Here is a 12,500-nt window from a genome sequence, read left to right as displayed (position 1 = left end):
GACAGTAAATAAGAGAGTTACATGTCTCCCAGACGACAAAATACTAGCAATTTACGCCGATCATCCTGTTCAAAAGTTTACACCCCCCTGGCTCTTAACGTATCGTGTTGCCTTCTTGAGCATCAGTGAATGTTTGCACTTTATGTAATAGTCGTGTACGAGTCCCTCAGTTGTCCTCAGTGTGAAAAGATGGATCTCAACATCATATATCCGCTGTTGGAAAGGGCTCGAATATACAGAAGATGCTGGAAAAGTAAAGAATGTGCAGGACCTGGAGGATTTTTCTGAAGAACAGTGGGCAGTTTATCTGCTCAGGACAAACAAGGGACTCATGAACAACTATCACAAACAAACACAGTCGTGGATCATCCAGGTAACGACACGCAGTATTAAGAATCAAGGGTGTGTAAACTTTTGAACGGGGTCATTTGTGTAAATTCCGTTATTATTGTGTCTTGTGGACTATTTGTAAACATCTGTTATGTAAAATAGCCTATTCAGGACAGAACTAAATGAATAAACAAACACCAGGCAATTTTTATGATCCGTCTTATTTCTGTAAAACATTTAGCAGATTGCGCAAGGGGTGTGTAAACTTATGACCTCAACTGTAAGTAGGCTAAAAAGCAACCTCGTCGAGTCTGACTAACGTTCTCATTTCGGCTCCGTGACGTGTGTAAATGTGAGGTGACTGTGTGCCGTGCTAGAAATATAGAAATATTGAACGTTTTTGTGCTTCACTGTACCGAGTTGTGCTTCAGTTGTGTTTCCACATCCTGAAAGATTATCTAGCATCTGTTTAAGCATATTAATACCCCTGGTGAAAACGGTTCAGACCACGTCCTTGATTCAGGTAGTGAGGAGGGGGGGGGGGGGGGGGGGGGGGTACGTCGTCGACTGAAGGTAAGGTTATATGAACTAACTGGAGTGTGTTATGATCAAATAAACAGATACAGGATCTGGGGAGTCCTGAGTAGCGACAGAAAAGCTCTATCCTCGAGAGATTCCCGACGAGGCCACGGTCATCCTCAGTCAGGAGTCAAGAGGGTAGAATTAGCTGTGCTCTCCGAGGGGGGGGGGGCAGCATACTCTGCTTGTCAATCACATTGACGACAGCCAATCGCCGGCCTCTGTGAGCTCGTTTATTCCTCCGAGCGTTGCGCTGCTGCCCCGTGTCGCAGCGTGAGAAGCAGTTTGTAGGATGTGGAGAGTGTTAGCTCTCACCTTCTCCAGTGTGGACGGGGGGGGGGGAGCAGGACAAGCAGACAGGTGGAAGGAAAGACGGACAGACAGAAGGACAGACAAAAAGTCAGAAAGAAAGGCAGACAGACAGAAGGAAAGAAAGACAGACAGAGACAGACAAAAGGAAAGACAGACAGAAGGAAAGAAGGAGACAGACAGACAAAAGGAAAGACAGACAGACAGAAGGAAAGACAGACAGACAGAAGGAAAGACAGACAAAAGGAAAGAAAGAAAGACAGACAGACAGAAAGAAAGACAGACAGACAGAAAGAAAGACAGACAGACAGAAGGAAAGAAAGAAAGAAAGACAGACAGACAGACAGAAGGAAAGAAAGAAAGAAAGACAGACAGACAGACAGAAGGAAAGACAGACAGACAGAAGGAAAGCCAGACAGACAGAAGGAAAGCCAGACAGACAGAAGGAAAGACAGACAGCCAGCCAGACAGAAGGAAAGACAGACAGACAGAAGGAAAGACAGACAAAAGGAAAGAAAGAAAGACAGACAGACAGAAGGAAAGACAGACAGACAGAAGGAAAGACAGACAGACAGACAGACAAAAGGAAAGAAAGAAAGACAGACAGACAGACAGAAGGAAAGCCAGACAGACAGACAGACAGAAGGAAAGCCAGACAGACAGAAGGAAAGACAGACAGACAGCCAGCCAGAAGAAAGAAAGAAAGAGAGCCAGTCAGACAGGAAGTCTGTTTGTCCTGGACGCAGGGGCGAGGGATGTGTCCTCTGCTCGTGTAGAATGCCTCAGCTTTCAGAAATATCCACTTTAATTATATCTGTTTTCTTTCTTCACATAAAGATTACAGAACATTAAAAGCTATTTAAAGCTGTGAAACAGCGACTTCACAGAAGAAGATCAAGACGTATAACGCTGCCTCGGAATTTCCATCGACTCCTAGACTGCAGCAGGTTTCCAGTAATAACACACACCTCACACACTCCCTCCAAACTCCTGCACCTCGCGCTACTGTACACCGTACACACTCAACACTCCAGCTGCAGTCTCCACACACACGCCACACCTCCAATCAGCACATCCTGTCATCTTAACCGTCTCCGTTATCAACCTAAACCGGCCCCATGCCCCACAACGTGGCATCTGCTGATCTGAGGCTCACGCAAAAAACAGGAAGCTTCAGCGTCTCCTGCCAGGAAGTTCAGCGAGAGCGCTGCGTTTGGCACGGACACCGTGTTATCTGGAACCGCCGATCGGCTATCGCGTCGGCAGAGCGAGTACACTGTTCAGCTTTCCGAGACGCTTTAGGTCGGCGTTGGAACCCGCTGCGTTTGTGACGGGCCCGACACGCCACTGCGTAATGATCTGCGTGCGGAGACGCACGTGACTCGGAGGAAAGGTCTGTGCACACGTGTGTACTGCGATAGAGTGTACACGCAGAGATCTGCTGATTTTACAGCTGTTGTCAGATAGAGATAAATTGGAGATAAATGACTGTGCGAGTGTGCGTGTGTGCGTGCGAGAGTGTGTGTGTGTGTGTGTGTGTTTGTAGACCTGTCAGGCCCTGATAGAGTGCTTATACATGCAGAACAGCTGCAGAGCTCAGGGATGCTAAAGTGGAATATAATGAAGAGCAAGATTCTAGCACTCAAAAGAGAATTCATCTCTATCTGACAACTTACTTCTGACACACACACACACACACACACACACTTCATCTCTATCTGACAACTGCTGCACTGCCTAAGCTGCACTAAACAGTGTTCGTGGCACCACCATCCTCTCTCTCTCTCACACACACACACACACACACATCTATCACATTAAAAAACATCACCACCTAACGTTTCCGCCCTATTCGACAACACCCTCAATGACTACGTTTACACGGACAGCAGTAATCTAATCACTGACCTTATTCTGAATAAGACAATAATGTGATTAAGGTGTTTACACGGGTCGCTTTTAGAATACTCCTTTCATGTTCCCGTGTTACATGTTATAGAACATAGATCGATTAACAGCACACGTCATTACGTCACCGCACCACGCCGTCCCTCCAGAATTTCACGTATCGACATACAGTCCGTCCTCGTTATGGTACCGCATACCGTTTCGGTGTTTTTATTTGACATTTTTACGAAAGCATCAAGTGTTATCAAGGTTATTGTTATATTAGTCATGCTGTACGTGCACATCGATGACTGCTTACCTGCTGTATAGCGGCTGAGATACATGTATAATCACCAACTATGTAGTAGGTAAGTACGCGGTTCGGGACGCAGCCGTGCTGTCTCGTTTAGCGTCTGTGCCGTGTGTGTACGTGTCCCGTCACAAAACGCGGTGAAAACTCCCACACGACGTTAATAGTGTGATTAAGGTGTGTGCATGTCTGTAATAGACGTCCGTAATACGATTAAAACAGGAACACTCCACACGTCGTAATTCCATTTGGAGTATGACTTTAGCCGCATTAAGGTCATCGATAATTATTAAACGTAATTAATAATTATTAAACGTACCGAGTGACACCTAAGATCCATGTTTCGGTTTTTTTTGCCGATGGGAACACCTTTCTCGAACGTCCAAGTGCGACACTAAAACGTCGAAGCCGAACGAGCCGACTCAGCGGGATATTAAAAACACCGTTTGACAGAAACGCTTACACAGCACTCCGAGACCCTCTCCCTCTTTTCAAACCGGACTGGCGGACGGGACAGAAACCCGAGCTGTTCGACGATCGGGCGGCGGATTTCGCTGAGCACAGATGTGCACGCCTCGTAGTTACGGCTGACGGCTCTGCGCTACGGCGGGAGGGGATTAACGTGAAGGTGTCCGGGGCTTCGAAGTGGCGTTTCTGTTACTTCCCAAACGAGGGGTGCTAATATTTTCCGTGAGCTAGGAGTCCCGTTCGGACAAGCCGTGTATAAATGAATCGGTTATTCTACTACGGGCGGTGTTTGTTTTTGAAAAACCTCTCACGTGACCTTCGAAGAGGTCTGTTCGGAGGTCGTGATTTGAGACACAGCCCGCGACGACGATCCCGACGATAGCGGAAGGCCTTAAAAAGTGTCTCATGAAGCTCATGAGATGTGCAGCGTTATTCGACGTGTTGACGCGATTTCCACCGAGACGGGATGTCAGGACGGGACATTAAGAGTGCTTAACTCCTCCCCTTTTTTAAAGATCCAATAGAGTTCAGCTTACCTCACTAAGCCGTACTTGACGGTTAGGAACGTCGATTGTTATTTTCTTTCATATAAATATTGGACGTCTGATTCCAGAGAGCATTTTCACAGGACGTAAAATCTGATGAGAAGCTCACACACATGCAGAGTGATGTCATCACGATCGTCGGTCCGTATTGGTGCAGAGAGACAGACTGCACTTTCCAGAATGCACTAGCTTCTAGAGAACCTAAAGCTGAACACGTTCGTACTAAGAGCCACGAAACGTCGGTTTAGATTTCATGGGGACTTTAAAGCGCACCTATTATGGTTTTGAAACGCGCCGATTTTGTTTTAAAGGTCTCATACGATAGATGTACACGCGTCCGAGGTCAAAAAACACTTTAACGCGCTCGTGATTTAAACCGCGGCATTACTTTCCTCCCCGGTGATACAAACGACTCGTTCAATGATCCGTTCTAAACGATTCGTTCTAGACTCCTCCTTTCAGAGCGCATACTCTGCTCTGATTGGTCAGATGTCCCAGTCTGTTGTGATTGGTCTACCGCTGTCAGCGCGTTTCAGAAAGGACACGCCCACTACCATAACGACTTTCGGCTCCGTCTGTCAGCGAGCAGCCGATGAAGACCGGAGGCGGGGCTTTTTGTTGTAAACCTACGTAGGTTAGTACAGGAAGTGAGTCTGGAGTCACTGACGACTCGTTTCAGCAGTTCAGAATCGCTTCCTTCTTTTGGGAGACAATAACTCTTTGTCCTGCGCTTTGATTTGTGAAACGTTGCAGACCTTTTTACATTCACAAACAGCTCTATGACACACTACACGAAAGGTAAATATCCGACAAACCATAATAGGTGCACTTTAATAGAGACCGAGCTCGTCGGTGTGTTGATTTTACAGACTTGGCAACTGATGAATTTCGCTTTTGAAGTCTTATGGATGTACGCGAGATAATCAGCGAGTATGGGAATAATAATGGCGCTCCTGATCCCACTGCTAACCGCGTGTGCACGCTTCTAAAACAGACCAGGCCGCGGCACGTCGAGCCGTTTCACAGACTGGTGACCGAGTGCCATGGTATAAATCTGGAATTAATAAATAAATAAATAAAACGTAGGATGGTCAAGGCTTGGGGGTTGACTGCCCAAGAAGTTTGGGAACCCGTGTGCTACGAGAACAACATGCAAAACACCAGCTCCCTTAGTCTCCCGAAGTCTAAACATACTGCTACAGCATCTCCGCAGCATGGCGAGAAACGGAGAGTTTATTGACGGTCCCTGTCGCGCTCCCGTCTAAAGAACCCCGGTCCGCCTCCGAGATTCGGCGAGAGAAGACGTCGTCGCGGGTGTCCTCGTTTTTTCGTTTTTGAACAGGGGTTGACTTGTCTCGTGTGGAGGATGGGCTTCGACTTTACAGGACGAATGAAAAACGTTCACCGGATGATGAAAGATGTTCTCTACGGCCAAACAAGGAGTAGTGCGACGAGAGTGAGTGGGGGAAAGAGAAAAAAAAAAAAAAAAGAATAAAAAGAAGGTGAGAGGGAACAGGGGACATGAAAGAGAGCGAGAAACATGTGAAACTGAAAGTGGGGCTAAGTGAACCCAGTGCAGACAGAACAAAAGCAAGCAACAGACAGAGAGAGACAGAGCGAGAGAGAGAGAGAGAGAGCGAGAGAGAGAGAGAGAGAGAGAGAGAGAGAGACCCTTTAGTGTACTAGCCATGGCCAAAGGCGAGAACTTCCTGAGAGAGCAGCCGCTGCATTCTGTCCTCTTCCATTCATCTCCCAGGATAAGGAAAGAGCACAGGACGCAATGGTGACTCTGTGTGTGTGTGTGAGAGAGAGAGAGAGAGAAGGAGGGGGGAAAGCAGTGAGAGTGTGATGAGGGAAAGGGGAAAGAGAGGCAGGCAGGCAGTAAGGTGGAGGATTAAAGGAATTAAACTCTTAAAAAACTGGGAATGGGGTGCTTTTGTTGTCTTTTTCCTGGGTCACCCCCCTCTCTCGCTCTCTCTGCACTGGCATCCTGCAGCTGTGCCAGCCACCGCCGCGCCCAGCATCTCAATGAGTCTCCCATCATCAGCGGAACCCCATCCACGCCGTCCCCCATCGCGTCTACGCTCTGGGCGACCCACACACGCACGCCACGCTCAGCCTCCGCCTCGGCCTCCCTCTCTCTCGGCTCTTTCCCTCCTTTCTTCCCCTCTTTTGTTGGCCTCCTTTTTTTCCCCTTTCTCCCCTGCAGCTGGATTGGACAGAGCGTTTGGCAGTCACCCCCCCTTTTTTTTTTTTTCTTCTCCCCTCTCTCTCTCTCTCCCTTTTTCTGCCACTGGGGTGGGCGCTGCTACCGCTACAGGAAAGGGAAAAAAAATAAAAAATGGGGGGAAGGAGGATGAAGAGAGGACCCGGCCCCTGTTTCTCACGCTCGTAAGAAAGCCCTCGCTTCTTCTCGTCGGCCAGAGGCACCTGCTGATTACCATAGAGACGCTGTGTGAAGGCCCGGCCCTCCTCCATCATCTCCCCCTCCGGTTTAAACTCCGTTTCAAATCCACCCCCCCCCCCTTCTTTTTTTTTTCCCTTTTGGTAAACAAGCGCTCGGTGGATTAGTTAAATGGGCTGCTGCACAGGAAACAAATAAACAAACAGGGGGGAGAAAACGCAATCCCGTAGTCTTAAAGGCCTTCGGTACAAATCTGCAGGACGCTTACTAGAGGACGGACCTCTGCATTCATCACCGCTTTTTTTCCCCCCTCTCTCAGCGCAAATCTAAACAAATTAAATAGATAAATAAACAAATAAATAAATAAATAAATAAAGACATCTCGCCGTCTTTTGGGGTTTTTACAGCCTCGATTTGTTTTAAAGCATGTGTCAATAATTCTCGGGGGTTCACGTCCACTCCTGTAGATTCTTATCGATGTTCTCCTTCTGTCTTCGAGAAAGCGATACGGCTCCGTTAAACTCCGACGGCCGAAGGATGAAAACTATTAGCGTACATCAGGGCTGCACCTAACGATTACTTTCGGGGACCGATTATTTACTCTCTTTTCCGATCGATTGGGAAAGGGGGGGGGGGGGGGCGCAAACTTTCGGTTCCAGTTTTCCGTTTATTTCAAATAACATCCACAAACTGAAATGTTACAAATATAAACTTCCGACTAAAACGTTACACACGCCAGAAGATATATATATACTGTTCGTTCAGGACCGTAGTTTAATTCGGTGCTTTTCGCGTACCCATAAAAATAACGCGTAAATACTTAGATATAAAATAAATGAAGTATATAAACACTAAAACGGTCACCGTCGGTGATTCTGGGTGTCTGCTAATGCTAGCGTGCGTACGATGTCATGTACTGTCGACCAGGAAGCGGCTTATACTTCCGGTTAGTAAAAAAAAATAAAAATAAAAATAAAAAAAAACAGCGCTAGTGATATATTTGAGACGATATTACCTTTCTAAAATCCACACACTAGGCGGTAGAGTACATAGTGCATAGTGTAAGTGTACAGGACGTCATTTGGGCCGGGGCTTTAGTGCTTACTCTCCGAAGCGTGTTTTTCCCGGAACGGAACGAGTAGACGTGTCCCGTGCCGCGCAGACCGGCTGATCGATAACGAGATTCGTCGACTCGACACCTTTACGGGGCGTTATCTTGCTCCGGTCAAAAGCGACTACTTCCTGTATTGCTACGTTGAGACCTTAACGTGTACGCATGTTATTAGACTTCCCACCTTTTACACGCACGCACGCACACGCGATCACGATGACTCCGATCGGTGGAAATCTCTTAAACGACTTTATTTGATGGGGAGACGCTGCCTACGCTGGAAATACTACGCCTGGGGCTGGGCGATACCGCGCCAGAGAGAAAGAAAAAAAGCCAATAACTTAACGTTTAACAGAAAACAACAAACTGCAGGAGCTGATCTCCAACATGGCCGAGATACCGGACTCCACAGTCGCTGGTAATAGCAGGACACCTAGAGTAAGATCTTGAGAGGAAAAGCAGCAGAACGCTGCAGTGCTGTGGCCAGCCGCTGAAGAACGCAGAGCTGATGATGGATGTGTGGGACGGATGAGTGCGGTGCCGATCGGAAGCAGCCTGCGCAAAACACTCTGGGAAGACAGCGGGGACTCTGGACTGGCAGAGGGAGGACGGAGAGAATGCAGAAGAATGTGGGGGGGGGTGGAACGAATGTTTATATGAAGTATGGGAAAGCAGGGATTTCAAACTGGCAGAGAGTGGAGAGGGAGAGAAAGACTTCTAGCTCTTCTCCACCAAACGGAAACACGGACCCGCGATTATCCCGGTTGAGCACGTTAGTCGCTTCCCCACGGAACTGAGAGGAGGGCGCCGAGGTTATACGCCGCGCTCGGATAAAATGAGGCGGCCGTGGCTTTCGGACGAACGCCGGACGAACGCGCGCCGGGGTGCCGATACTTTAGTGAAACCAGAGAGACGTTTGAGCTCAAACGTGATCGGGGAGGGGGACATTAGCGAGAAAAAGGAAACGCAGAGAAAAATGACTTATCCTTGCAGCGCGGTTGCAGAGCAGGAGGCTTTGGCACAGAAAAGTAAGCACACAGCAGGCTGACTGCGACAGAGGTGGGTCTTGCTGGTGTGCGTACACACACACACACACACACACACACACACATCCTCCCGACAGCTACACCCTGGCAATTTACATCTCTCCAGCACATTTAGCAAGGGCCCGTCTGCTCTCACTCAAGGCCCTGCTGGCCTCCAGACAGCAGACAGAGCGCTCTCATCACGGGGAGCCCGACACCGTCCTCAGAGGAAACGTCCCGATTCTCGCTCCATTCACCAGAGGAGGAGGAGGAGGAGGGGGGGGGGGCGGGGTCGGGGAGAAAAATAAAACCTCCTGGGCGCTGGGTAGGAAAACCCAGTCAGCACTTTCTGCTACTTTTCTCTCATCACATAACTACGATCTCTTTAAGTGCATCATCATCACCATGACAACGGTGTACAGAAAGTGTCGTCGTTTTTTTTTGTTGTTTCCCCCCCCCCCCCTCCTCTCTCTCTCTCTCTCCGCACGTGCGTTACGCGAGAGATTCGACAGTGACGGACCCTTTCCGTGCAGTCTAGAGAGCATCCTTTAATACACAGGATGTGTGTTCGCTGATGAATGGGCAGGGAGGAAAGGAAGAAAGAAAAAAAAAAAAAATACAAAAAAAAAAATACAAAAAAAAAAAAAATAGGAGCGAGAGAAGGGGGGAGAGGCGGAGAGGGAGGAGGAGGAGGAGGAGGAGGAGGAGGAGGAGGAGGGGCTGGCCTGGCTGTGAAGTTGGCCGCTGTTTAGAACCGTGTCGCTATGGCATGGTGCTAATCATGCGGTTAAGAGCACAGAGAATGTGAATGAACGAGCGAGCGAGCGAGAGAGAATGAAGCAGAAGGAAGGAAACCAGAGAGAAGTTTATATAATCAGTAGCAAACAAGAAATGAGCAAGAGGTGAGATTTGTGCACACAAAAAAAAAAAAAAAAAAAAAAACCCTGAACGTACACACACACACACACACACACACACGCACAAACTAATGCCTAAGTTATACCACTGGGGCTTCCACAGTATAATGCACAGGTGTGCTCTAATCACATGACCAGCGTGGAGCTAGTAAGCCCACGTGCACGAGTCTGGACTTGCGTTTGACCGACATAATACACATCAGACGAAACTCCGGGCTTACAAAGACTGCAGTCGTTGTCTGGCGGGTGTATTTTTGGCCAGCTAGCTTGTCCGCTCAACCGGTTTCATATGTTACACCACATTAATCGCGCCCTCAGAGCCGAGAGGCAGTGGGACGTTACTGGTTTCGGTGGCAATTTGTTTTTCTTTCTCGCTCAAACTAGCTTGACCTTCACAAGAGGTTACAAACGAGCAGCGATCTGCAACTTTTTTTTTTTCCCTCTTCGAGAATAAATCGATAAGGAACATCTCCCTACACCGCTGCTGCTTGTGGAATGTGGCCTTGTCGAGGGGTCCGGTGTTCCGTGTTTGATTAGCTGGCATGGCTCGGGCGTGTGCGTGACGTCGACGCTCGAGCGAAACCTAGAGGAACTGCGAGAGACTCCGTTCTCCTTCGGGACGATACGGAGGGCCCGGAGCTCCGTGCGAGAGCTTCCAGAAACTGTCCCAGGCTGAGCGCCGTCGCTCGTCGCCTGCCGTGTGAACACGGTAAAACGTCGGCGTCAGTAGAACTGAATGGCTCTTGGGTTAAGAGCTTCCTGTGGGACTTTCTCCAGGCCTCGTCGTTCGTAAGGTTTATTCTAACCGTGCTTGGCCCGCGGGTCTCTTCGACGCGCTACTGATTCCACTTAAACGGAACGTTCATGTTTATTGACGTGGAGCGCCGTTTTACCCGAAGCGTCTCCGAGGCCAAGTCAAATACAGCACGGGTGCCGTTGAGGGTCTCGCCGGGAACCCAGTGGTGGCTCCTGGGATTTGCAGCTTGTGGGAAGAACCACTGGCTGAAACACCTGCTAATAGTGGGACGAGGAAAGTGAACACATGGAAGTAGAACGTCCACGTGGAATTTCACCCGTGCTTCCCATGTCCGCTTGGGTCTCCTCCGCTTTTCTCAAAAACACGCCGGTAAGTGCATCGGCCTAGATTTGAACGACGCGCAAACGTGTGCGCGCTAAGCAGGCGTCCCGTCCCGGGTTCCTGGGATCCGGTCTGAACGGACGGATGACTTGATGACGTCAGACGTGGCCCGCAGCATTTCTACAAAGCGCCAACGGGCTTTACGACACAGACATTCTTCGTTCCGTGTGAAGACACAGCTGTTCCCTTTCGTTTACGCACGGCCGCCTCGAGGTAGTACCAAATGGAACCTGGTGTGAACCATCAAGTCAAATGGAAGTTCCTTCGACCGGGGGGAAGCCACTCTGAACCCCCCCCCCCCCCTAAAAAAAAAAACAAACAAAAAAACCCACAACCCCCGCACTTTGAAACCCGAAAACGGCGTTGCCGTGTAAACGGTCAGCCGAAACGCATCGAGAGTTTCCCGGGTTCGCGGTTCAAAACGCTGTCGTGCAAACGGTCCTTCGGAGAGAGACCCGAAACCTCGCGTCGCCTTGCGATCGGGGCCGGGATCTCGCGAGGCGATTACAGCAAAACATCTGAGATGCTGTTGAGGCAAAAAACCACAAGGCTTTTTATTTATTTATTTATTTATTCATTCATTCTTAAAGATGCACAGCGAGGAATTTATTCGGTAAACGTGCTTCCGTTGTAGTTTATGCGCGGGACGTCTTATCGAGAAGCAAAAGATAAATAAATAAATAAATAAAAACGCGTCCGCCTCGATTGAGCGCGTACGTTTTGGTCATCTTGAGGCGCATTTCGGAGATTTCTCGGAGAACACGGATCGTGTTGCGAACATCTCGCGGAAAGGAAGGAGGAGGAGGGAAAAACAAAGCGTCGTGTTTATGAGTAGGGGATCAGAGTGACCATGGAGAAAGGGTGTCAGGCTCCGATGGCCTCCCGCGCAGTGGGAGGTTGACGCGGAGAGGACTTGACAGCGACGTGACACTGAGTCAGACTTGCCGCGAGGCCTTTTGCTCTAGCTGATAGAAACGCCTGCCCTCCGATCAAATCACACAGACACTTGGTGTCATCTCGCTGCGCGCGGCTGCTGGCTTCCTGAAACGTTCGATGGTCAATAAGGACTGGATGGGATGGGGGGAGGAAGAGCGAGAGAGCGAGAGAGCGAGAGAGAGAGAGTGTTGTGCGTTCTGACAGGATCAGTGTAGCATCTGTGGTCATTTATATAAATAAATAAACAAACACTTATGGAAATAAGAGAACGGTCCAGGTGACATTCCCAGTGAACCTTTGCGCACTGTCGCCTCAGGTTCCAGGACTGCGCGCCGACGTATCCGCCTCACGTCGCGTCCGGACGTGGCGTGCTTTCCGAGATGCTTTTCCGCTCGCCCCGGCTGTACAGAGTGCTCGTTACTGTAAATCGCGTGCGGCTCGGGTGCTAGAGCGGGTCGTCCACTAACCGTAGGGTTGGCGGTTGGATTCCCGGCCCGGGTGCGCGTGACTCCACGTGTCCTCGCTAAAAACGTATTTACTG

General features: G+C 49.2%; 1 protein-coding gene across 2 annotated transcripts in view; it reads right to left on the bottom strand.

Moving 5' to 3' along the window:
* akt1 (v-akt murine thymoma viral oncogene homolog 1) overlaps nt 1-12,500 on the bottom strand; it is a 79,186-nt gene that overhangs the window by 37,717 nt on the left and 28,969 nt on the right. The gene's annotated exons all lie outside the window — the stretch shown is intronic.

Source organism: Ictalurus punctatus, chromosome 9 (assembly GCF_001660625.3).
Source record: "Ictalurus punctatus breed USDA103 chromosome 9, Coco_2.0, whole genome shotgun sequence".
NCBI classification, from domain to species: Eukaryota; Metazoa; Chordata; class Actinopteri; order Siluriformes; family Ictaluridae; genus Ictalurus; species Ictalurus punctatus.
The sequence above is the reverse complement of the archived record's forward strand: the minus strand, read 5'-3'. Positions and strand labels throughout refer to the sequence as shown.